This window comes from Rutidosis leptorrhynchoides, chromosome 2 (assembly GCF_046630445.1).
Source record: "Rutidosis leptorrhynchoides isolate AG116_Rl617_1_P2 chromosome 2, CSIRO_AGI_Rlap_v1, whole genome shotgun sequence".
Taxonomy (NCBI): Eukaryota; Viridiplantae; Streptophyta; class Magnoliopsida; order Asterales; family Asteraceae; genus Rutidosis; species Rutidosis leptorrhynchoides.
The window spans coordinates 183,218,383-183,241,437 of record NC_092334.1 but is presented as its reverse complement, the minus strand read 5'-3'; the positions used below and the strand labels follow the sequence as shown (position 1 = coordinate 183,241,437).

Genomic DNA, 23,055 nt, shown 5'->3' with positions numbered 1-23,055 from the left:
AAAACCTGGAAACACGAAAAACACCGTAAAACCGGATTTACGCCGTCGTAGTAACACCGCGGGCTGTTTTGGGTTAGTTAATTAAAAACTATGATAAACTTTGATTTAAAAGTTGTTATTCTGAGAAAATGATTTTTATTATGAACATGAAACTATATCCAAAAATTATGGTTAAACTCAAAGTGGAAATATGTTTTCTAAAATGGTCATCTAGACGTCGTTCTTTCGACTGAAATGACTACCTTTACAAAAACGACTTGTAACTTATTTTTCCGACTAGAAACCTATACTTTTTTTGTTTAGATTCATAAAATAGAGTTCAATATGAAACCATAGCAATTTGATTCACTCAAAACGGATTTAAAATGAAGAAGTTATGGGTAAAACAAGATTGGATAATTTTTCTCATTTTAGCTACGTGAAAATTGGTAACAAATCTATTCCAACCATAACTTAATCAACTTGTATTATATATTATGTAATCTTGAGATACCATAGACACGTATACAATGTTTCGACCTATCATGTCGACACATCTATATATATTTCGGAACAACCATAGACACTCTATATGTGAATGTTGGAGTTAGCTATACAGGGTTGAGGTTGATTCCAAAATATATATAGTTTGAGTTGTGATCAATACTGAGATACGTATACACTGGGTCGTGGATTGATTCAAGATAATATTTATCGATTTATTTCTGTACATCTAACTGTGGACAACTAGTTATAGGTTACTAACGAGGACAGCTGACTTAATAAACTTAAAACATCAAAATATATTAAAAGTGTTGTAAATATATTTTGAACATACTTTGATATATATGTATATATTGTTATAGGTTCGTGAATCAACCAGTGGCCAAGTCTTACTTCCCGACGAAGTAAAAATCTGTGAAAGTGAGTTATAGTCCCACTTTTAAAATCTAATATTTTTGGGATGAGAATACATGCAGGTTTTATAAATGATTTACAAAATAGACACAAGTACGTGAAACTACATTCTATGGTTGAATTATCGAAATCGAATATGCCCCTTTTTATTAAGTCTGGTAATCTAAGAATTAGGGAACAGACACCCTAATTGACGCGAATCCTAAAGATAGATCTATTGGGCCTAATAAACCCCATCCAAAGTACCGGATGCTTTAGTACTTCGAAATTTATATCATATCCGAAGGGTGTCCCGGAATGATGGGGATATTCTTATATATGCATCTTGTTATTGTCGGTTACCAGGTGTTCACCATATGAATAATTTTTTATCTCTATGTATGAGATGTGTATTGAAATATGAAATCTTGTGGTCTATTGTTACGATTTGATATATATAGGTTAAACCTATAACTCACCAACATTTTTGTTGACGTTTTAAGCATGTTTATTCTCAGGTGATTATTAAGAGCTTCCGCTGTCGCATACTTAAATAAGGACAAGATTTGGAGTCCATGCTTGTATGATATTGTGTAAAAACTGCATTCAAGAAACTTATTTTGTTGTAACATATTTGTATTGTAAACCATTATGTAATGGTCGTGTGTAAACAGGATATTTTAGATTATCATTATTTGATAATCTACGTAAAGCTTTTTAAACCTTTATTGATGAAATAAAGGTTATGGTTTGTTTAAAAATGAATGCAGTCTTTGAAAAACGTCTCATATAGAGGTCAAAACCTCGCAACGAAATCAATTAATATGGAACGTTTTTAATCAATAAGAACGGGACATTTCAGTTGGTATCCGAGCGTTGGTCTTAGAGAACCAGAAAATTTGCATTAGTGTGTCTTATCGAGTTTGTTAGGATGCATTAGTGAGTCTGGACTTCGACCGTGTTTTCTTTAAAAATGATTGCTTAACATTTTTGTTGGAAACTATATATTTTTAACATATGAATATTATGTGATATATTAATCTCTTAACGTGTTTGATATTATGTGATAGATATCTACCTCTAGAACAAGTCCCATTGACTCACCTAATAATAATGAAGAGTCAAATGTAAATTGGAATGATTTGTGGACTGATTCACAAGTTCCCGAAGAGGAACCGGAAGAAGAGTCGGAACCGGAAGAAGAATCGGAACCGGAAGAAGAATCGGAACCGGATGAAGAAATAGAACCGGTGGGGGAAATAATAAAACGGTTAAGTAAAAGAAAATCCTCAACCAACCGACCAAAGTTAATTATGGTCAATGGTGTTTCCGCCAAGGAAGCAAAATATTGGGAGGATTACCAATTCTCCGATGAATCGGATTCCGACGAGAATTCCGATGATGTTATAGAAATTACCCCAACTGAATTTAAAAAGGCAAAAGAAAATAATAAGGGAAAGGGCATAAAAATAGAGAAATCTAATTCCAACCCCGATGAACTTTATATGTATCGTCAACCCCCGAAGTCCTTAAGTTGTAACAATGACCCGGGAACCTCTAAACCACCAGGTTTTTCTAAACCAATGTGGACAACGACGGCTCGTATTAGGGGAACATCATATATCCCTAGAAACTTGGCAAAACGAACCAAAATCGAAGAAGAAGAAACGAGCGATTCGGAATAAGATAGTTGTATTCGTGTGGTGTAATATATGGAATATAGTGTTCTTATGCTTTATGATATATGTAAAAATTGCTTGTATTAATAAGTATTTTTTTTATGAATCTAACTCTTGTCTATTTTACAGTTTAAAAACACAAAATGGATAGACAACCCAATATTTTAAGAGACCTACCCGGAGACATGATTGATGAAATCTTGTCTAGAGTCGGCCAGAATTCTTCGGCACAACTATTTAAGGCGAGATCAGTTTGTAAGACATTCGAAGAACGTTCCAAGAATGTCTTGGTTTATAAGAGACTTTCGTTTGAAAGATGGGGGATATCACATTGGGAAACCCATAAGTTACGATGTGTTTACTTTGACGCATATATTGCGGGGAACCCAAATGCTATTTTACGCAACGGGTTAAGAAATTATTTTGACTCAATATATCCGAATATTGGACTTCGTGATTTAGAAAAAGCGGCTAACATGCAACATAAAGAAGCATGTTATGCTTACGGATTAGTAATGTTCGCTTCTCACCAAAGTGAGAACAAGAACATCGGGCTACAACTATTAAACAAAACGTTTCCACAAGTGACGGAGTCGGTAATTGGGGTAAGAAATGAGGTTTTTAGATTATTACGGGACTGTTGGACATTACGTAACCCTCATCCCTTTGATGACGTTACAACACGCTGTCTTATCAACGGCCATAATGGTTATGTTGCACAAGACCAAGGATGGGAAGTAGTCCTAGTAAAACCAGAATGCATGACTTGTTTCTGGACGTATGAATTACGTGTCTTTATTGCCTTTGCTGAACGACTTGTGTACTAGCTAGAATTGTCTTCACAACTATCTTGTATCAAAGTTATTGTGTGCTATATTTCATGCTTTATGTAAAATAAGCGGTATTGTAAGTTTGTAAAATATTGTATAAAAGTTTGAACGCGAAATATTATTATAATCAGTTTTTCATATAGAATTGTAGTAGTTGAATTGTATATTAGCTACTAAGTATGAACTTAACGGGTAGGTACTACCCGAATTTAAACTTATAAAACGCTAATATGAAGAAAAAGCTTTTATAAATGAGTTCATATTATGCTACGAAATACTATTAACTACTCTTAATATTCTGTATGATTAACTTGTTCCATTTAACTATTTTGAAGGAAATGGCACCGACTACTCGACACACCGTGAATATGAATGAAGAGGAATTTCGTACTTTTCTAGCTTCAAACATAGCCGCAGTACAGGCTGCGCTACATACCAACAATAACCTTGGATCTAGCAGTACAGGAAATCGTGTAGGATGCACCTACAAAGAATTCACTGCCTGCAAACCTTTGGAATTTGATGGAACCGAAGGACCGATCGGATTGAAACGGTGGACCGAGAAGGTTGAATCGGTGTTTGCCATAAGTAAGTGTACTGAAGAGGACAAAGTGAAGTACGCTACGCATACCTTCACAGGTTCTGCGTTAACATGGTGGAATACCTATCTAGAGCAAGTGGGACAAGATGATGCGTACGCACTACCGTGGTCAGCATTCAAGCACTTGATGAACGAGAAGTACCGTCCCAGAACCGAGGTCAATAAGCTCAAGACAGAACTTAGAGGGTTACGAACCCAAGGATTTGATATTACCACGTACGAAAGACGATTCACAGAATTGTGCCTATTGTGTCCGGGAGCATTCGAAGATGAGGAAGAGAAGATCGACGCGTTTGTGAAAGGATTACCGGAAAGAATCCAAGAAGATATAAGTTCACACGAGCCCGCCTCCATACAACAGGCATGTAGAATGGCTCACAAACTAGTGAACCAGATTGAAGAAAGAATTAAAGAACAGACTGCTGAAGAGGCCAATGTGAAGCAAGTCAAAAGAAAGTGGGAGGAAAACGGTGATAAGAATCACCAATACAACAACAACAGCAATAACAACAATAATCGCAACAATTATCCCAACAATCGCAACATCAATCGCAACTACAACAAACGGCCCAACAACAACAACAACAACAACAACAACAACAACAGCAACTACAACAATCATCCCAACAACAATAATAACCGCAACAACAACAACAACAATCAGAAGCAACTATGCCAAAGGTGTGAAAAGAATCACTCGGGGTTCTGCACCAAATTTTGCAACAAGTGTAAAAGAAATGGTCATAGCGCGGCGAAGTGTGAGGTCTACGGACCAGGGGTTAATAGAACGAAAGGAACAAATGGTGTCGGAACGAGTAATGGCGGAGCAAGTAGTGTCGGAGCAAGTTATGCCAATGTAGTTTGTTATAAATGTGGAAAACCAGGCCACATTATTAGAAATTGCCCGAACCAGGAGAACACGAATGGACAAGGCCGTGGAAGAGTTTTCAATATTAATGCGGTAGAGGCACAGGAAGACCCGGAGCTTGTTACGGGTACGTTTCTTATTGACAATAAATCTGCTTACATTTTATTTGATTCGGGTGCGGATAGAAGCTATATGAGTAGAGATTTTTGTGCTAAATTAAGTTGTCCATTGACGCCTTTGGATAGTAAATTTTTACTCGAATTAGCAAATGGTAAATTAATTTCAGCAGATAATATATGTCGGAATCGAGAAATTAAACTGGTTAGCGAAACATTTAAGATTGATTTGATACCAGTAGAGTTAGGGAGTTTTGATGTGATAATCGGTATGGACTGGTTGAAAGAAGTGAAAGCGGAGATCGTTTGTTACAAAAATGCAATTCGCATTATACGAGAAAAAGGAAAACCCTTAATGGTGTACGGAGAAAAGGGCAACACGAAGCTACATCTTATTAGTAATTTGAAGGCACAAAAACTAATAAGAAAAGGTTGCTATGCTGTTCTAGCACACGTCGAGAAAGTACAAACTGAAGAAAAGAGCATCAATGATGTTCCCATTGCAAAAGAATTTCCCGATGTATTTCCGAAAGAATTACCGGGATTACCCCCACATCGATCCGTTGAATTTCAAATAGATCTTGTACCAGGAGCTGCACCAATAGCTCGTGCTCCTTACAGACTCGCACCCAGCGAGATGAAAGAACTACAAAGCCAATTACAAGAACTTTTAGAGCGTGGTTTCATTCGACCAAGCACATCACCGTGGGGAGCTCCTGTTTTGTTTGTCAAGAAGAAAGATGGTACATTCAGGTTGTGTATCGACTACCGAGAGTTGAACAAACTTACCATCAAGAACCGCTACCCACTACCGAGAATCGACGACTTATTTGATCAACTACAAGGCTCGTCTGTTTATTCAAAGATTGACTTACGTTCCGGGTATCATCAAATGCGGGTGAAAGAAGATGATATTCCAAAGACTGCTTTCAGAACACGTTACGGTCATTACGAGTTTATGGTCATGCCGTTTGGTTTAACTAATGCACCAGCTGTGTTCATGGACCTTATGAACCGAGTGTGTGGACCATACCTTGACAAGTTTGTCATTGTTTTCATTGATGACATACTTATTTACTCAAAGAATGACCAAGAACACGGTGAACATTTGAGAAAGGTGTTAGAAGTATTGAGGAAGGAAGAATTGTACGCTAAGTTTTCAAAGTGTGCATTTTGGTTGGAAGAAGTTCAATTCCTCGGTCACATAGTGAACAAAGAAGGTATTAAGGTGGATCCGGCAAAGATAGAAACTGTTGAAAAGTGGGAAACCCCGAAAACTCCGAAACACATACGCCAGTTTTTAGGACTAGCTGGTTACTACAGAAGGTTCATCCAAGACTTTTCCAGAATAGCAAAACCCTTGACTGCATTAACGCATAAAGGGAAGAAATTTGAATGGAATGATGAACAAGAGAAAGCGTTTCAGTTATTGAAGAAAAAGCTAACTACGGCACCTATATTGTCATTGCCTGAAGGGAATGATGATTTTGTGATTTATTGTGACGCATCAAAGCAAGGTCTCGGTTGTGTATTAATGCAACGAACGAAGGTGATTGCTTATGCGTCTAGACAATTGAAGATTCACGAACAAAATTATACGACGCATGATTTGGAATTAGGCGCGGTTGTTTTTGCATTAAAGACTTGGAGGCACTACTTATATGGGGTCAAAAGTATTATATATACCGACCACAAAAGTCTTCAACACATATTTAATCAGAAACAACTGAATATGAGGCAGCGTAGGTGGATTGAATTATTGAATGATTACGATTTTGAGATTCGTTACCACCCGGGGAAGGCAAATGTGGTAGCCGATGCCTTGAGCAGGAAGGATAGAGAACCCATTCGAGTAAAATCTATGAATATAATGATTCATAATAACATTACTACTCAAATAAAGGAGGCGCAACAAGGAGTTTTAAAAGAGGGAAATTTAAAGGATGAAATACCCAAAGGATCGGAGAAGCATCTTAATATTCGGGAAGACGGAACCCGGTATAGGGCTGAAAGGATTTGGGTACCAAAATTTGGAGATATGAGAGAAATGGTACTTAGAGAAGCTCATAAAACCAGATACTCAATACATCCTGGAACGGGGAAGATGTACAAGGATCTCAAGAAACATTTTTGGTGGCCGGGTATGAAAGCCGATGTTGCTAAATACGTAGGAGAATGTTTGACGTGTTCTAAGGTCAAAGCTGAGCATCAGAAACCATCAGGTCTACTTCAACAACCCGAAATCCCGGAATGGAAATGGGAAAACATTACCATGGATTTCATCACTAAATTGCCAAGGACTGCAAGTGGTTTTGATACTATTTGGGTAATAGTTGATCGTCTCACCAAATCAGCACACTTCCTACCAATAAGAGAAGATGACAAGATGGAGAAGTTAGCACGATTGTATTTGAAGGAAGTCGTCTCCAGACATGGAATACCAATCTCTATTATCTCTGATAGGGATGGCAGATTTATTTCAAGATTCTGGCAGACATTACAGCAAGCATTAGGAACTCGTCTAGACATGAGTACTGCCTATCATCCACAAACTGATGGGCAGAGCGAAAGGACGATACAAACGCTTGAAGACATGCTACGAGCATGTGTTATTGATTTCGGAAACAGTTGGGATCGACATCTACCGTTAGCAGAATTTTCCTACAACAACAGCTACCATTCAAGCATTGAGATGGCGCCGTTTGAAGCACTTTATGGTAGAAAGTGCAGGTCTCTGATTTGTTGGAGTGAGGTGGGGGATAGACAGATTACGGGTCCGGAGATTATACAAGAAACTACCGAGAAGATCATCCAAATTCAACAACGGTTGAAAACCGCCCAAAGTCGACAAAAGAGCTACGCTGACATTAAAAGAAAAGATATAGAATTTGAAATTGGAGAGATGGTCATGCTTAAAGTTTCACCTTGGAAAGGCGTTGTTCGATTTGGTAAACGAGGGAAATTAAATCCAAGGTATATTGGACCATTCAAGATTATTGATCGTGTCGGACCAGTAGCTTACCGACTTGAGTTACCTCAACAACTCGCGGCTGTACATAACACTTTCCACGTCTCGAATTTGAAGAAATGTTTTGCTAAAGAAGATCTCACTATTCCGTTAGATGAAATCCAAATCAACGAAAAACTCCAATTCATCGAAGAACCCGTCGAAATAATGGATCGTGAGGTTAAAAGACTTAAGCAAAACAAGATACCAATTGTTAAGGTTCGATGGAATGCTCGTAGAGGACCCGAGTTCACCTGGGAGCGTGAAGATCAGATGAAGAATAAATACCCGCATCTATTTCCAGAAGATTCGTCAACACCTTCAACAGCTTAAAATTTCGGGACGAAATTTATTTAACGGGTAGGTACTGTAGTGACCCGAACTTTTCCATGTTTATATATATTAATTGAGATTGATGTTTACATGATTAAATGTTTCCAACATTTTAAGCAATCAAACTTGTTAAGACTTGATTAATTGAAATAGGTTTCATATAGACAATTGACCACCCAAGTTGACCGGTGATTCACGAACGTTAAAACTTGTAAAAAAACTATATGATGACATATATATGGTTATATATATAGTTAACATGATATTATGATAAGTAAACATATCATTAATTATATTAACAATGAACTACATATGTAAAAACAAGACTACTAACTTAATGATTTTGAAACGAGACATATATGTAACGTTTATCGTTGTAACGACATTTAATGTATATATATCATATTAAGAGATATTCGTACATCATAATATCATGATAATATAATAATTTAAAATATCTTTTGATATTATAAACATTGGGTTAACAACATTTAACAAGATCGTTAACCTAAAGGTTTCAAAACAACACTTACATGTAACGACTAACGATGACTTAACGACTCAGTTAAAATGTATATACATGTAGTGTTTTAATATGTATTTATACACTTTTGAAAGACTTCAATACACTTATCAAAATACTTCTACTTAACAAAAATGCTTACAATTACATTCTCGTTCAGTTTCATCAACAATTCTACTCGTATGCACCCGTATTCGTACTCGTACAATACACAGCTTTTAGATGTATGTACTATTGGTATATACACTCCAATGATCAGCTCTTAGCAGCCCATGTGAGTCACCTAACACATGTGGGAACCATCATTTGGCAACTAGCATGAAATATCTCATAAGATTACAAAAATATGAGTAATCATTCATGACTTATTTACATGAAAACAAAATTACATATCCTTTATATCTAATCCATACACCAACGACCAAAAACACCTACAAACACTTTCATTCTTCAATTTTCTTCATCTAATTGAACTCTCTCAAGTTCTATCTTCAAGTTCTAAGTGTTCTTCATAAATTCCAAAAGTTCTAGTTTCATAAAATCAAGAATACTTTCAAGTTTGCTAGCTCACTTCCAATCTTGTAAGGTGATCATCCAACCTCAAGAAATCTTTGTTTCTTACAGTAGGTTATCATTCTAATACAAGGTAATAATCATATTCAAACTTTGGTTCAATTTCTATAACTATAACAATCTTATTTCAAGTGATGATCTTACTTGAACTTGTTTTCGTGTCATGATTTTGCTTCAAGAACTTTGAGCCATCCAAGGATCCATTGAAGCTAGATCCATTTTTCTCTTTTCCAGTAGGTTCATCCAAGGAACTTAAGGTAGTAATGATGTTCATAACATCATTCGATTCATACATATAAAGCTATCTTATTCGAAGGTTTAAACTTGTAATCACTAGAACATAGTTTAGTTAATTCTAAACTTGTTCGCAAACAAAAGTTAATCCTTCTAACTTGACTTTTGAAATCAACTAAACACATGTTCTATATCTATATGATATGCTAACTTAATGATTTAAAACCTGGAAACACGAAAAACACCGTAAAACCGGATTTACGCCGTCGTAGTAACACCGCGGGCTGCTTTGGGTTAGTTAATTAAAAACTATGATAAACTTTGATTTAAAAGTTGTTATTCTGAGAAAATGATTTTTATTATGAACATGAAACTATATCCAAAAATTATGGTTAAACTCAAAGTGGAAATATGTTTTCTAAAATGGTCATCTAGACGTCGTTCTTTCGACTGAAATGACTACCTTTACAAAAACGACTTGTAACTTATTTTTCCGACTAGAAACCTATACTTTTTTTGTTTAGATTCATAAAATAGAGTTCAATATGAAACCATAGCAATTTGATTCACTCAAAACGGATTTAAAATGAAGAAGTTATGGGTAAAACAAGATTGGATAATTTTTCTCATTTTAGCTACGTGAAAATTGGTAACAAATCTATTCCAACCATAACTTAATCAACTTGTATTATATATTATGTAATCTTGAGATACCATAGACACGTATACAATGTTTCGACCTATCATGTCGACACATCTATATATATTTCGGAACAACCATAGACACTCTATATGTGAATGTTGGAGTTAGCTATACAGGGTTGAGGTTGATTCCAAAATATATATAGTTTGAGTTGTGATCAATACTGAGATACGTATACACTGGGTCGTGGATTGATTCAAGATAATATTTATCGATTTATTTCTGTACATCTAACTGTGGACAACTAGTTATAGGTTACTAACGAGGACAGCTGACTTAATAAACTTAAAACATCAAAATATATTAAAAGTGTTGTAAATATATTTTGAACATACTTTGATATATATGTATATATTGTTATAGGTTCGTGAATCAACCAGTGGCCAAGTCTTACTTCCCGACGAAGTAAAAATCTGTGAAAGTGAGTTATAGTCCCACTTTTAAAATCTAATATTTTTGGGATGAGAATACATGCAGGTTTTATAAATGATTTACAAAATAGACACAAGTACGTGAAACTACATTCTATGGTTGAATTATCGAAATCGAATATGCCCCTTTTTATTAAGTCTGGTAATCTAAGAATTAGGGAACAGACACCCTAATTGACGCGAATCCTAAAGATAGATCTATTGGGCCTAATAAACCCCATCCAAAGTACCGGATGCTTTAGTACTTCGAAATTTATATCATATCCGAAGGGTGTCCCGGAATGATGGGGATATTCTTATATATGCATCTTGTTATTGTCGGTTACCAGGTGTTCACCATATGAATGATTTTTATCTCTATGTATGGGATGTGTATTGAAATATGAAATCTTGTGGTCTATTGTTACGATTTGATATATATAGGTTAAACCTATAACTCACCAACATTTTTGTTGACGTTTTAAGCATGTTTATTCTCAGGTGATTATTAAGAGCTTCCGCTGTCGCATACTTAAATAAGGACAAGATTTGGAGTCCATGCTTGTATGATATTGTGTAAAAACTGCATTCAAGAAACTTATTTTGTTGTAACATATTTGTATTGTAAACCATTATGTAATGGTCGTGTGTAAACAGGATATTTTAGATTATCATTATTTGATAATCTACGTAAAGCTTTTTAAACCTTTATTGATGAAATAAAGGTTATGGTTTGTTTAAAAATGAATGCAGTCTTTGAAAAACGTCTCATATAGAGGTCAAAACCTCGCAACGAAATCAATTAATATGGAACGTTTTTAATCAATAAGAACGGGACATTTCACTAAACGCCCCTGTCATAAGACATGTCACTAGGTACTGCATTAGGCTTGAAGATTCTAAATAGACAGCAACGTCCCTTACCCCCAACGCCCGTGCAATTTGACTACAGGCATACACGTTCAGACGGCTCATCCAATTGAGCGACTCGGTTGAGTGACGTATTAACATTCCAAAATGGTCTAAACTTTCTTAAGCGTAATAGAATACTTGGTTTACCATATCCGAGAGACGTGATGTGTTTCAATGCTTTCGTTAATGATTGGTAAAAGATAGTTAGGCCCTTAAAAAGAGTTCAAACATAAAGAACACCATGGCCAAGTCAAGATGACTTCCATGAACACGTTCGGTTATCCTAACTGTCCAATCCTTTATGTGTCTAAACAAACAGTTCCTTAATTAACTAAGAATCCCTCAAGCAGGGTGCAATGCTTGTGACCGCATTATGGTGCAGTGTACTGGTCAACACTAACTGTGTTCCATGGCCTTACTTAGCAGAGGTATAGCTTACAACAACCGCTGTGCTTCAACATGCACGTACGAAGTTTATATGCTTGGTGACTACACCAGCATGGTCTGGGACCGACAATGTAGTAGGGGTCTAGTTAGATGTTTCACTACGAAAGAGTCCTCAGTCGGAATCCAAAGCTTGATAGACTTACTACAACCGGTGTGCCTCAGTCGATCTTACGTTGTATCTGATAGACTTCTCTTACCAAGGGGTGACACAGATAGTGTACTCTGAATCGGGGTTCACGACTTCCCAATAACAGTGCCTATAACTACGTTCTATTAGTTGGAAAAGCGATTGAGTTTAAAGCATAATCGGGAAGCATTTCGACAGCATACACAAACCATAATATTATTTCGGCATTATAACTGCTTACATCATAGCATACACTAAAGATAACTACTCGCTAATCGTGGCAACAATATCATAAAACATTATATAAGATAAAGGATAGAGTACCAGTAGATTAAACGAGTTCCAAATACAAAAGTGACAACTTCAAGACTCTAGACAGCTCCTAATACAATCTTCAGCATTCTTCTTCGGGTACTAGGTTTCCCGCACGGAGTCGAAGGCCTTGAGAGTATGACTAATATTGTACAAGAGAGAGAAAGAAGTGAATTGAAGTGTGTGTTGGAATGAATGACAAAGACCCTTTAAATAGACTTGGAATTTGCCAGCATACGCCTGGCAGGCCGCATGGCAGGGCGTATGGCAAGGCGTATTTGGCAGGCCGTATGGCTGGCAGCCCGCATGGTGGGCCGTTTGTTGGCACATATCTGGCAGGCCATTTCCATACTGGCAGGACATATGGCAGGCCGTATGGTAGGTCGTATGGTCTGCTGGTCAGCCTTGATTCCCTGGATCGTAACTTGATTTCTTGTCTTTCACCGTTTTTGCTCTAGAATCTTCGTTTTAGTTCCGATTCTCTTGATTCTTTTTGCACCGCCTTCGTAATTACTTGTTCTTCAATTCTAACCGACGAAGTGGGTATTTTGCCAACAAAGTTCGAATCTTTCTTGTTTTTGGGCCTTAATACCGGGGTGAAAACGTGAGTTTTTAGCCGATATCAAATATCCCACACTTAGACTTTGCTTGTCCTCAAGAAAACTCTCATTTTTAGAATCTTTTCGGTGTTTTTTTTCGAGTAGCCTAAGCGGTTTGCTTTTATTATAAGAGCAAAAAGATAAGGAGAGTCATCTATCTTAGGATTGAAATTATCTCTGCAAGCATGCGAGGAGGTTACATGACGTAGGCTAGCTTTCACGGGTAATTCAAATCACTCAAGTATTTAGGGTTCCCTATAGATCTAAGAAATGAATACGCTCATAGCCAGTCATGCTATACCCATCGTCATAGGCTTGATAAAGACTCAAATCCTTGCTGCTAATGCGAGAACGGTAGTAATCTCAGCTTAATAGGTCATTTGTCAATGATGGAGAAGGAATTTTGGAGTGGTAGTGAAGTTGTTTTTGAGGGGTGAGATAAAAAAGGGTAATGTAGTCTTTATAGGAGTGCTGAAGTATTTTGAGAAGAACTTTTGAACTTTTTATTTGATAATCATTTTCGGTCGAGTTCTCTTCGGCATTTCTCTTTTTTAGTTCTGCTCCCTTTTTTTTTTTTGGAGACTTCATCTCGAGAAACTTTTTGCCGGTAAACTTTTTCAAGACCTTTGCCATGATACTTGAGAGGTTTATAACATCGAGTTTTCAGAAAGGATCTCATTTTCTGGGTTTTTCGAATAAATAGTAAAGGTGATGTGGATGTGGTGGTGGAGTAGAAGTAGTGGAGGTGCGGAAGGTTTATGTTTGACAAATGGGTAGCTATTTTGATTACAACCAAATCACGCTTCGCTGCTTGGAGATGTAGATCTAAAGCAAGTTCTGATTCTGAGCACAGACATCGGCACTCTCAACGGAAAATAGTGAAGCATTAAAGATGAATGTTGGTCTTATTTGGGGTGCCTTACCATAATCAATTTAGGTTGATAATGCTTTAGTCATGCAATGCTCTATTAGAGATTTCAGTCTAATAAGAATTCCACCTTACTTAAGCCTTATTTTTATTGACAAATGTTTTAGGTTTTCAAAAATACTTTTTCGAAAAGGGTTTCTTTTGCAAAAATTTTGAGATTTGGCTTAAGGACTTGGAATCTTCATAATGGTTTATTATAATATAGCATAAAAAGATACCAACATCCCACACTTAGACGAACATTGTCCTCAATGTTCCTAGTGTATCCCACACTTAGGAGTTTTAGTTGAAGATTTGGGAGTATTTGTCTAGTGTTTTAGTTGGGTGTTATCCCACACTTAGTGATAAGCTAGGATGTGACATAGTTTGAATCTTGAGCTAGTAGTGAAAAGAAAGAAATACCCCTAGCAGATGCGACTGGTTCCCTTGCTTCTTTATCGGCTCATTTGTCATCCTTTATTCTTCTACTCTACTTTATTGCACGGGTTGCCTCCCAAGAAGCGCTTTTGTTTAAGGTCGTTGGCTCGACCGTAGTGGTGCTTCAAAAAGCAAACATTCCTCGCTGATGGTTGTGATCTTGGTCTTCTCGAGGGAATGTGAGTCTTGGTGGATAAGTCCTGAGAATGTGTCGGACCAATAGTGGTAACAGATCCGGTACTTCTCTTGAAGATCTTCTGAAAGATAAATATTGTGCAGTTTCGGCTCTTGATAAGTCTTGAAGTCCGATGAGAATATGATACACAGCCCTGCTGGTTGACCCATGAATGTCAATCATAGAAGCAGTGCTGGTGTTGATGATTTCTCTGACTGGATGCTCATTTCGGAGGTCTTCAAATAATGTAAGAAACTGTATCTTTAGAATCTCGAAGTCTTCAGAATGGTGATCTCCACAGTAGAAGTCTGTAGCTTTGCACAGATTAGTTAAGAGACGAAGCTAGAAAGAAGTGAATAGCAATCTTGATCCGAGTATTAATTTCACCGTCTTTGATTATATCTCCCGACATCCAACTTTAAATGTGAAACTAGGATCTGTGGACTCGTGGAAGATACGTGATAGCTGCTTCGTAACATAGGTGGCAATGACTCGATCTGGTTCAAGATAAGAGAACGGATTATTTTGTCTTGCTTCCTCCATAACAGCGTCTTGTAACTCTTTGATAATCAGATCAGCGTGGTGATCAATTGTTACGTAAATCACTAATCTGTCTGGTGTGCTTTCGAAATTATCTCTATCCAGAAGGGCGAAAAGGCTGTGAATATCCTCGATCATTTGCAAATCAGAGTGATAAGTCGGGCGGTCGGTGAAAAGATCCATATGCTTCCGGATGAGAGTTAGTAGTGCTCGTTGGTTTCGTGAGAATGGAAGTGCAGATCCGGCTAAGGCATTGTAAACCCTAGAGTAAATGATCTTCTGATCTCGACAGAATCTTGTTTCGAGAATAGTGTGAACTACTGAATTATGCTCTCGTTGCCTTTCTTCGTGATAGATGTGACCGTGAAGAGAATTGATAAAGTCTTGAATGCATTCTTCTAGGATTTCAACATCATTGTCTTCTCTTCAGAGATAGAGGTGGTGCTCTTCTCTGATAGCCGTGATTCGTTCTGTTAAGCGTAGCGAAAAGTCAATGGTTTCCTTATGGATGGCTTCGAGAATGTCTTCAAAATCATCGGTATCATTGATGAAGGTGATCATGTCTGCGTGTGTGGATATAACCAGAATTCAATCTGAAGAAGAGTCCGGCTCCCCTTGATCTGGTTCGGTTGGAGAGTGTGAGTTAGTCAGAATGTCTTCATGATGCTCTTCCTCGTCACCATCGGTATCTGGTTCCTCTGAGGATGCGTCTGATGAACGGGTTTCTTCAGTATTCTGATTCTCCACTTTGATACTTACAGGATCAATTTCTATATCCTTAACCTCAGCCTTGTCGGTCTTCTTCTTGAAGCGAATAATTAAACTGTGATCTCCCGCCTCAAGCCTCATTATTTCTTCATGATGCTCAGTGCTTGGAACATGTATTGTCGCAGTTTCTTTTACGTCTTCCATTTCCTCTTCCTCTTCAGATTCCTCTTCTTCCTCTATTTCTTCGCTGGGATCCTCTTCTTCCATTTCTGGGTCATCTACAGATTGTGATTCGACACCCATCTCGATATCATCGGCTGGTGGTGAAGACTCATCATTGGAAGTGATCCGTCTGGTGGAAATAGCAAACATCTCTGCCTGTCCAGAAAGATCGGTTGGTCGGTCAATTTTTAATGGTAACGCTCTCCCCATACGATCGTAAGATCATGGTTTGATTGTACACATCAATGACAGTCCTAGCCGTATTCATGAAAGGTCTTCCTAACACTATTGGGGTGTGTAGGTCTTCCTTAATATCCATTACTACGAAATCCGTAGGATACAAGAATTTGTCGACTTTCACCAAGACGTTCTCAACTATTCCCTTAGGATATCGAATTGTATGATCGGCAAGTTGGATTGTCATTTTGGTTGGTGACAAGTCTCCTAACTCTAATCTCTTGTAGAGAGAGTAGAGGATTAGGTTGATACTTACTCCTAAATCTGCTAGCGCATGAATGGTTCCAGATTGGTAGATTGAACACGGGAATACGAATCGGCCCGTATCTCCTATCTTAGGTGGTAGAGAGTTTCTGAGTAATGCAGAGCAATCTTCACTCAGTGGAATTTTGTTAGAGTCTGGTATCCTTTCCTTTGTAGAAAGAAGCCTTCGGATGTATCTCTTCTGGTTGGGAACTTTGGACATGGTGTCCAGGAATCTTCCATCAAGTTTGAAGGAATCAAGCTTGGATGGTTCTTCTTGTAGCCTTCCAGGATAAGGTACGTGAACTGGAGTTTCAGGGGTCAGCTTCTGAGTATATGTCGATTTGTTCTTGAGCCTAGTTGACCTTCTTCGTGGTTCTTCCTCTGGGATTACGGAATCCATTTGCTTTGCTTCTTCTATGTGGGGATTTTGGATAGTATTACTTGGTAATCTTCCCTGCGGTCGGGTTTCAAGGCGTTGTGATAACTGTCCGAGCTGCGTTTCCAAACTTTTGAGCAGAGCCAATTAATTTCTCATTAGTATCTCTGTCTGATCTTGTCTGGCTGCCGTTCTCTGATTTAGCTGTTGTTGTCCTTGAATGAACTGAGTTAACTGATCATCAGCTCCGAGAGTGGGGTTAGCTGCTTTTGTAATCTGGGTGGTAGGGGAATTCTCCTCAACTGGGAGACCAGTGAGTGGAAGTGGTTGATCGTAGGTCAATTGAGATTGTTGGGCTGGATAAGGTGGATAGCAATAGCGAAAAGGTTGATTGCTTCGCTGAAATTGATCAACCCTTGGTGGTTGATTGAATTCGGGATTTGGTGGACGAGCTGGGTATTGAACGTAACAGACTGAACCATCGAAGTTTTTGTACTCAACTTGATATTCTTTAGTAGGCTGCGGGTTGATACAATTAACACAAGCCTGAGCTTGGTTAACCTACTGCAGTTGCGTCTTCAATTCTCCGAGTTGTTTGGCAAGAGATTCTATCTTATCTGTAAGGGATTTGATGGCCTCCGTTTGATTGTTAAGTGCGGAGAGCGGGGCAGATGATGAAGTTGTTTCACCACTATTCCAGTCATGATGATGCATCGTCATGTTCTCGAGCAATTCCCATGCTTCGTTTGCGGTTTGGTTCATCAGATTCCCTTGAGCTGTTGCATCGATCGTCGTCCTATGATTTACCGTAAGACCATTGTAGAAGGTACAGATTTGGGCTGACCGTTCTAGTTGGTGATTAGGGCATTTCTTCAGCAGGGTTTTGAAACTCTCCCATGCGGTGTAAAGAGATTCATCATAACTTTGTTTAAAGTTAATGATGTCATTCTTCAGCTTGGTTTTTTTAGAAGGAGGGAAATATTTGGTTAGGAATTTAGTAGCCATCTCCATCCATGACGTGATGGAATCTTTTTCCAATCCTTCAAACCAGGTTTGAGCATGATGAGTGAGAGAATAGGGGAACAAGTATAGCCGGACTATATCTTATCCTATCCCTGGCTGTTTGTAGGAGTTCGAAAGAGATATGAATTTATCAAGGTGAGAATTAGGATCGTCATTCGGTAATCCATGAAACTGACAGCTATTCTGAATAAACAGTATGATGTGATGTTTTAACTCGAACGAGTGTCCTTGAATCTCTGGAAATCTGATTGGTCCTCCTCGACCTTCAATCGAGGGTTTGGTGTTTTCTACTAAAGTAACGCGTAACGCCATTTGGTTTCTGATTCTTGCTTCCTTGAGTGCTTTAGAGATTATTGCGTCTGGATCAGGTACGAATAACAACAGCCCTGGTCTAGATCGGATTTGGGTCATACACTAGGTATGCCTTTTTAATTTTTTGCAAATAAACTAAAATTATAATAAGCTAAACTAATCTAATTCTACGGTAATCTAATCTGATCTAATTGTAACCTAAGTTATTCTAAGGTAATCTAATCTAAGGTAGTCTAAGGTAATCTAAAGCAATCTAATCTAATTAACTAACTATCCTATGCTGGAATATGTTTTTGGTTCTGGCTACTGATTCCCTGGTATTTCGGTAACAGAGCTCCGCACGAACTATTCAACAAACCAAGTGGCTAGGCCGACTATGGAGAGGCAGGATCCTTTTGGTCCCAATAGAATTGACGACTATTCGAAAAATCTAATAACCAAGTCCGTGTATAATAGTCTTTCTTAGACACCACTAAATGTTCGCGAATAAGTTTGATAGAGAGCAGTATTGCCTGATACCAGTTCCCCGGCAGCGGCGCCAAAAACTAGTGGTTCTCTTGATATGACTGAAACGGACGGTTTTTATTTGCACGGTGTCGTCAGGCCACGGCTCGCCAGGATCAGCCACTCGTGGGAGAGGGTACTGTTTTAAATTTATATTTAGCGGGGCCTAAATCTTACTACTCCTTATAAGTAAGGGAAGTATGACCTAGAGTCGTATTTTTGAGATATCAGTAACATCGAACCTATATTTTAGCCTAAGATAGTTAGGGAGTAGTTAATATTTATTTTGAGATTTTCTAATTTATAAGACAGATAAAGTAAATACGATAAAATTTGTAATTCAGATAAGGTTAAAGTAAGCGCATACTATGACTTCATCAGTTATTCTGCCGAGATTATGGAATGCTGGCTCATAAATAGGCAGGGGCCTTGTATTCATTACACTGGTCATAAACGCCCCTGTCATAAGACATGTCACTGGGTACTGCGTTAGGCTTGAAGATTCTAAATAGAAAGCAACGTCCCTTACCCCCGACGCCCGTGCAGTCTGACTACAGGCATACACATTCAGACTGCTCATCCAATTGAGCGACTCGGTTGGGTGACGTATTAACATTCCAAAATGGTCTAAACTTTCTTAAGCGTAATAGAATACTTGGTTTACCATATCCGAGAGACGTGATGTGTTTCAATGCTTTCGTTAATGATTGGTAAAAGATAGTTAGGCCCTTAAAAAGAGTTCAACCATAAAGAACACCATGGCCAAGTCAAGATGACTTCCATGAACACGTTCGGTTATCCTAACGGTCCAATCTTTTATGTATCTAAACAAACAGTTCCTTAATTAACTAAGAATCCCTCAAGCAGGGTGCAATGCTTGAGACCACGTTATGGTGCAGTGTACTGGTCAACACTAACCTTGTTCCATGGCCTTACTTAGCAGAGGTACAACTTACAACAACCGCTGTGCTTCAGCATGCACGTACGAATTTTATATGCTTGGTGACTACACCAGCATGGTCTGGGACCAACAATGTACTAGGGGTCTAGTTAGATGTTTCACTACGAAAGAGTCCTCAGTCGGAATCCAAAGCTTGATAGACTTACTACAACCGGTGTGCCTAAGTCGATCTTACGTTGTATCCGATAGACTTATCTTACCAAGGGGTGACACAGATAGTGTACTCTGAATCGGGGTTCGTGACTTCCCAATAACAGAGCCTATAACTACGTTCTATTAGTTGGAAAAGCGATTGAGTTTAAAGCATAATCGGGACGCATTTCGACAGCATACACAAACCATAATATTATTTCGACATTATAACTGCTTACATCATAACATACACTAAAGATAACTACTCGCTAATCATGGCAACAATATCATAAAACATTATATAAGATAAAGAATAGAAGTACCAGTAGATTAAACGAGTTCCGAATTCAAAAGTGACAACTTCAAGACTCCAGACCGCTCCTAATACAATCTTCAGCATTCTTCTCCGGGTACTAGGTTTCCCATACGGAGTCGAAGACCTTGAGAGTATGACTAATATTGTACAAGAGAGAGAAAGAAGTGAATTGAAGTGTGTGTTGGAATGAATGAGAAAGACCCTTTAAATAGACTTTGAATTTTCCAGCATACGCCTGGCAGGCCGCATGGCAGGGCGTATTGTGACGACCCGGAAATTTCTGACCAAATTTAAACTTAATTCTTATTTGATTTCGACACGATAAGCAAAGTCTGTAAAGTTGAATCTCAAAAATTTTGAACTATTTTTATGAATCCATTTGACCTTTGACTTTTCCCGACGACGCACAATACGATTACTTGTAAATAGATATGTATATAATTATATATATATATATATATATATATATATATATATATATATATATGTAAATAATAAAATGAAATATTATATATTGTAATTGTTAGAATTAATTACGTAAATAATAATAATATATAATAAATATTATTTAGAAAGTATATATACATATAAATAAAGTGTATAGAATATATATTTAGTGATTTCGAAGTTATTTAGTAAACAACGGTAACGCTCAATTGTCATTCAATTGATAGTAAACGAGTTAAAAAGGAACTTATGTGATTTTAAAATAAACGATGATCCGAAAATGAGTTTTATAAATTATAGGCTTATTAAAAATATAATAAATAATGAAACACACCAACTAGGTATGACGTCAAGAATTTTAAAAGGTTTAAAACAATATAGATATATATATAATTTTTATAAATATAAAATTAACCAATCATTGAATCATATTAAACTAAAATACATTGGGTTTTAGATAACAGATAAAAATTAAATACCAACCCGTGACTACACATTTAATACCCGAGTTTATTTAATTATTACACCGTGTTATATCTATACCCGTGATTAACCAGTAAAACACCCGTGACCTTATCTAATCTATCTATATTCCAGATTCATTTTATCAAACAACCAATTTTTCTTTCAAGAACACCCACTACTATTCATCATCATCATCAATCTTTTATCACTCAAGAACACCTTAAAAACTTGATGGATCATAAAATCGTTTATATATTCGGATTCCTCTCGAAGAGCTCTACACATCCATACCAACAATTTCATGATTTGTGTAAGTTTTAAAAACTCAAATTTTTGGGTTTTCATGTTTTTGTTACATATTAGGGTAGATATAATGTCTATTGCTCAAGTCTATATGATTATACATGATTGTATGTGTTATATTGCTCGTTTGATGCGTTTATGTTTAATCCCGAATTTGTTTTGTGTGGTTACAGAAACTTGGTTTTCTTGAATGTTAAATATTATGATATAATTAAAATCCTCTCGAAAAATTAATAATTTTAGGCTTTAGATTCGCGTATTTTCATTACCGTATGCTTAAGATATGATTGATTGAAGTTTTTGTGATGAATATGTGATTATGTCAAATTCTGGAAAAATGGACATAGAATTGAATTATAAACTGATCATAATTGTGTAGAGGATTTAAAAACACTCAAGTTAGACTAGGATATCATGCTATTTGGATTTGTAATACTCCCGTTATGCTTAATTGATCGTATATGAAAAACTGATTTGCTCAGTATTATAAAACTGACTTTTAAATTTATTTGAAGTATGATAGTGATTTAGGACTTTGCATATCTGAAAATTTCATATGTTGTAGTTAACGTTTCATCTAGGCCTTGCATCATTTGGATTTGTGAAGCTTGAGTAATGTGCGTGTCGAAATGGTAACCTGCATTCTGTCCAAATCTGTAACGTATGTACCTATAGTTTTATAGTAAGAGTTGTACACCTTTTGAGACCTTGGCCTTCTGGATTATCGAACTTTGTATGTTATGTGATAAATGTCTAGTTTATTGAAACCTCTGAAACCCGATACATTGTGCACACTAAGGCCGTAGATTTGGTAACTTCTGAATTGAGCTGAAACAGAATGTCCAATTTGATTGAATAAACTGTACCAATTGGCTAAACAAAAGTTTCTCATTTAAGGATATGTGGTAATTTGACTTGTCCTTGAACTAGGACCACTGACCTAGCTTGATTTGCATGTCCCTAGCTCCGGTTATAGCCATTACGAGATTGGTGCGCAGTCAGAAACTGATTTAGCGAACCATAAATGTACCTCTTCTGAAACCCGACTTGTAGACATCGTATGAGGCCCTGGCTGGATTTTTTGGAATAGATTTTGAGTCTACTTTTGATCTGGAGTTTTCCATGTTACCATATTTTATGTGTTATGAATTATGTCCGATGTTTGTATGACGCGCGTGAAAATTTGTGACAATACGTGTTAACTCTAAACTAAACAGGCCAATATGTTTAATTAACATAAGTTCTGGAAAATGTAGATTTTATATTTGAAAAGTTCATGATTAGTAGTTAAGTTTTCATATAGGTGTTGTATCTTAAAAGTTTCTAGATTTTGAGATAATTGCATGCGAAAATGGACACCCGAACTTGGACCGTCCATTTGGACACTTGACCCGTTTGAGTCTAAAAATGTCAAAATGGATAACGGTTAGTGTAAACAAATTCTATATGTTGATTTAAGTATGCCTGCAAGTTTTGGTGCTTTAAAAATGAGTTTTGGGTCTATTTTGGTTTAAAGAGAGATTTATGACCTATTCGGGTCAAACGTGAATAAATTGACCCATATGCATAATTTTGAAAAAACGGAAGTCACCA

General features: G+C 37.1%; 1 non-coding gene across 1 annotated transcript; it reads left to right on the top strand.

Moving 5' to 3' along the window:
* Positions 1 to 17,849: 17,849 nt before the first annotated feature.
* Positions 17,850 to 17,956, top strand: LOC139895175 (small nucleolar RNA R71). Its single transcript, XR_011775638.1, has one exon. It is a non-coding gene; the product is annotated as a small nucleolar RNA R71 (small nucleolar RNA).
* The last annotated feature ends 5,099 nt before the right edge of the window (positions 17,957 to 23,055 follow it).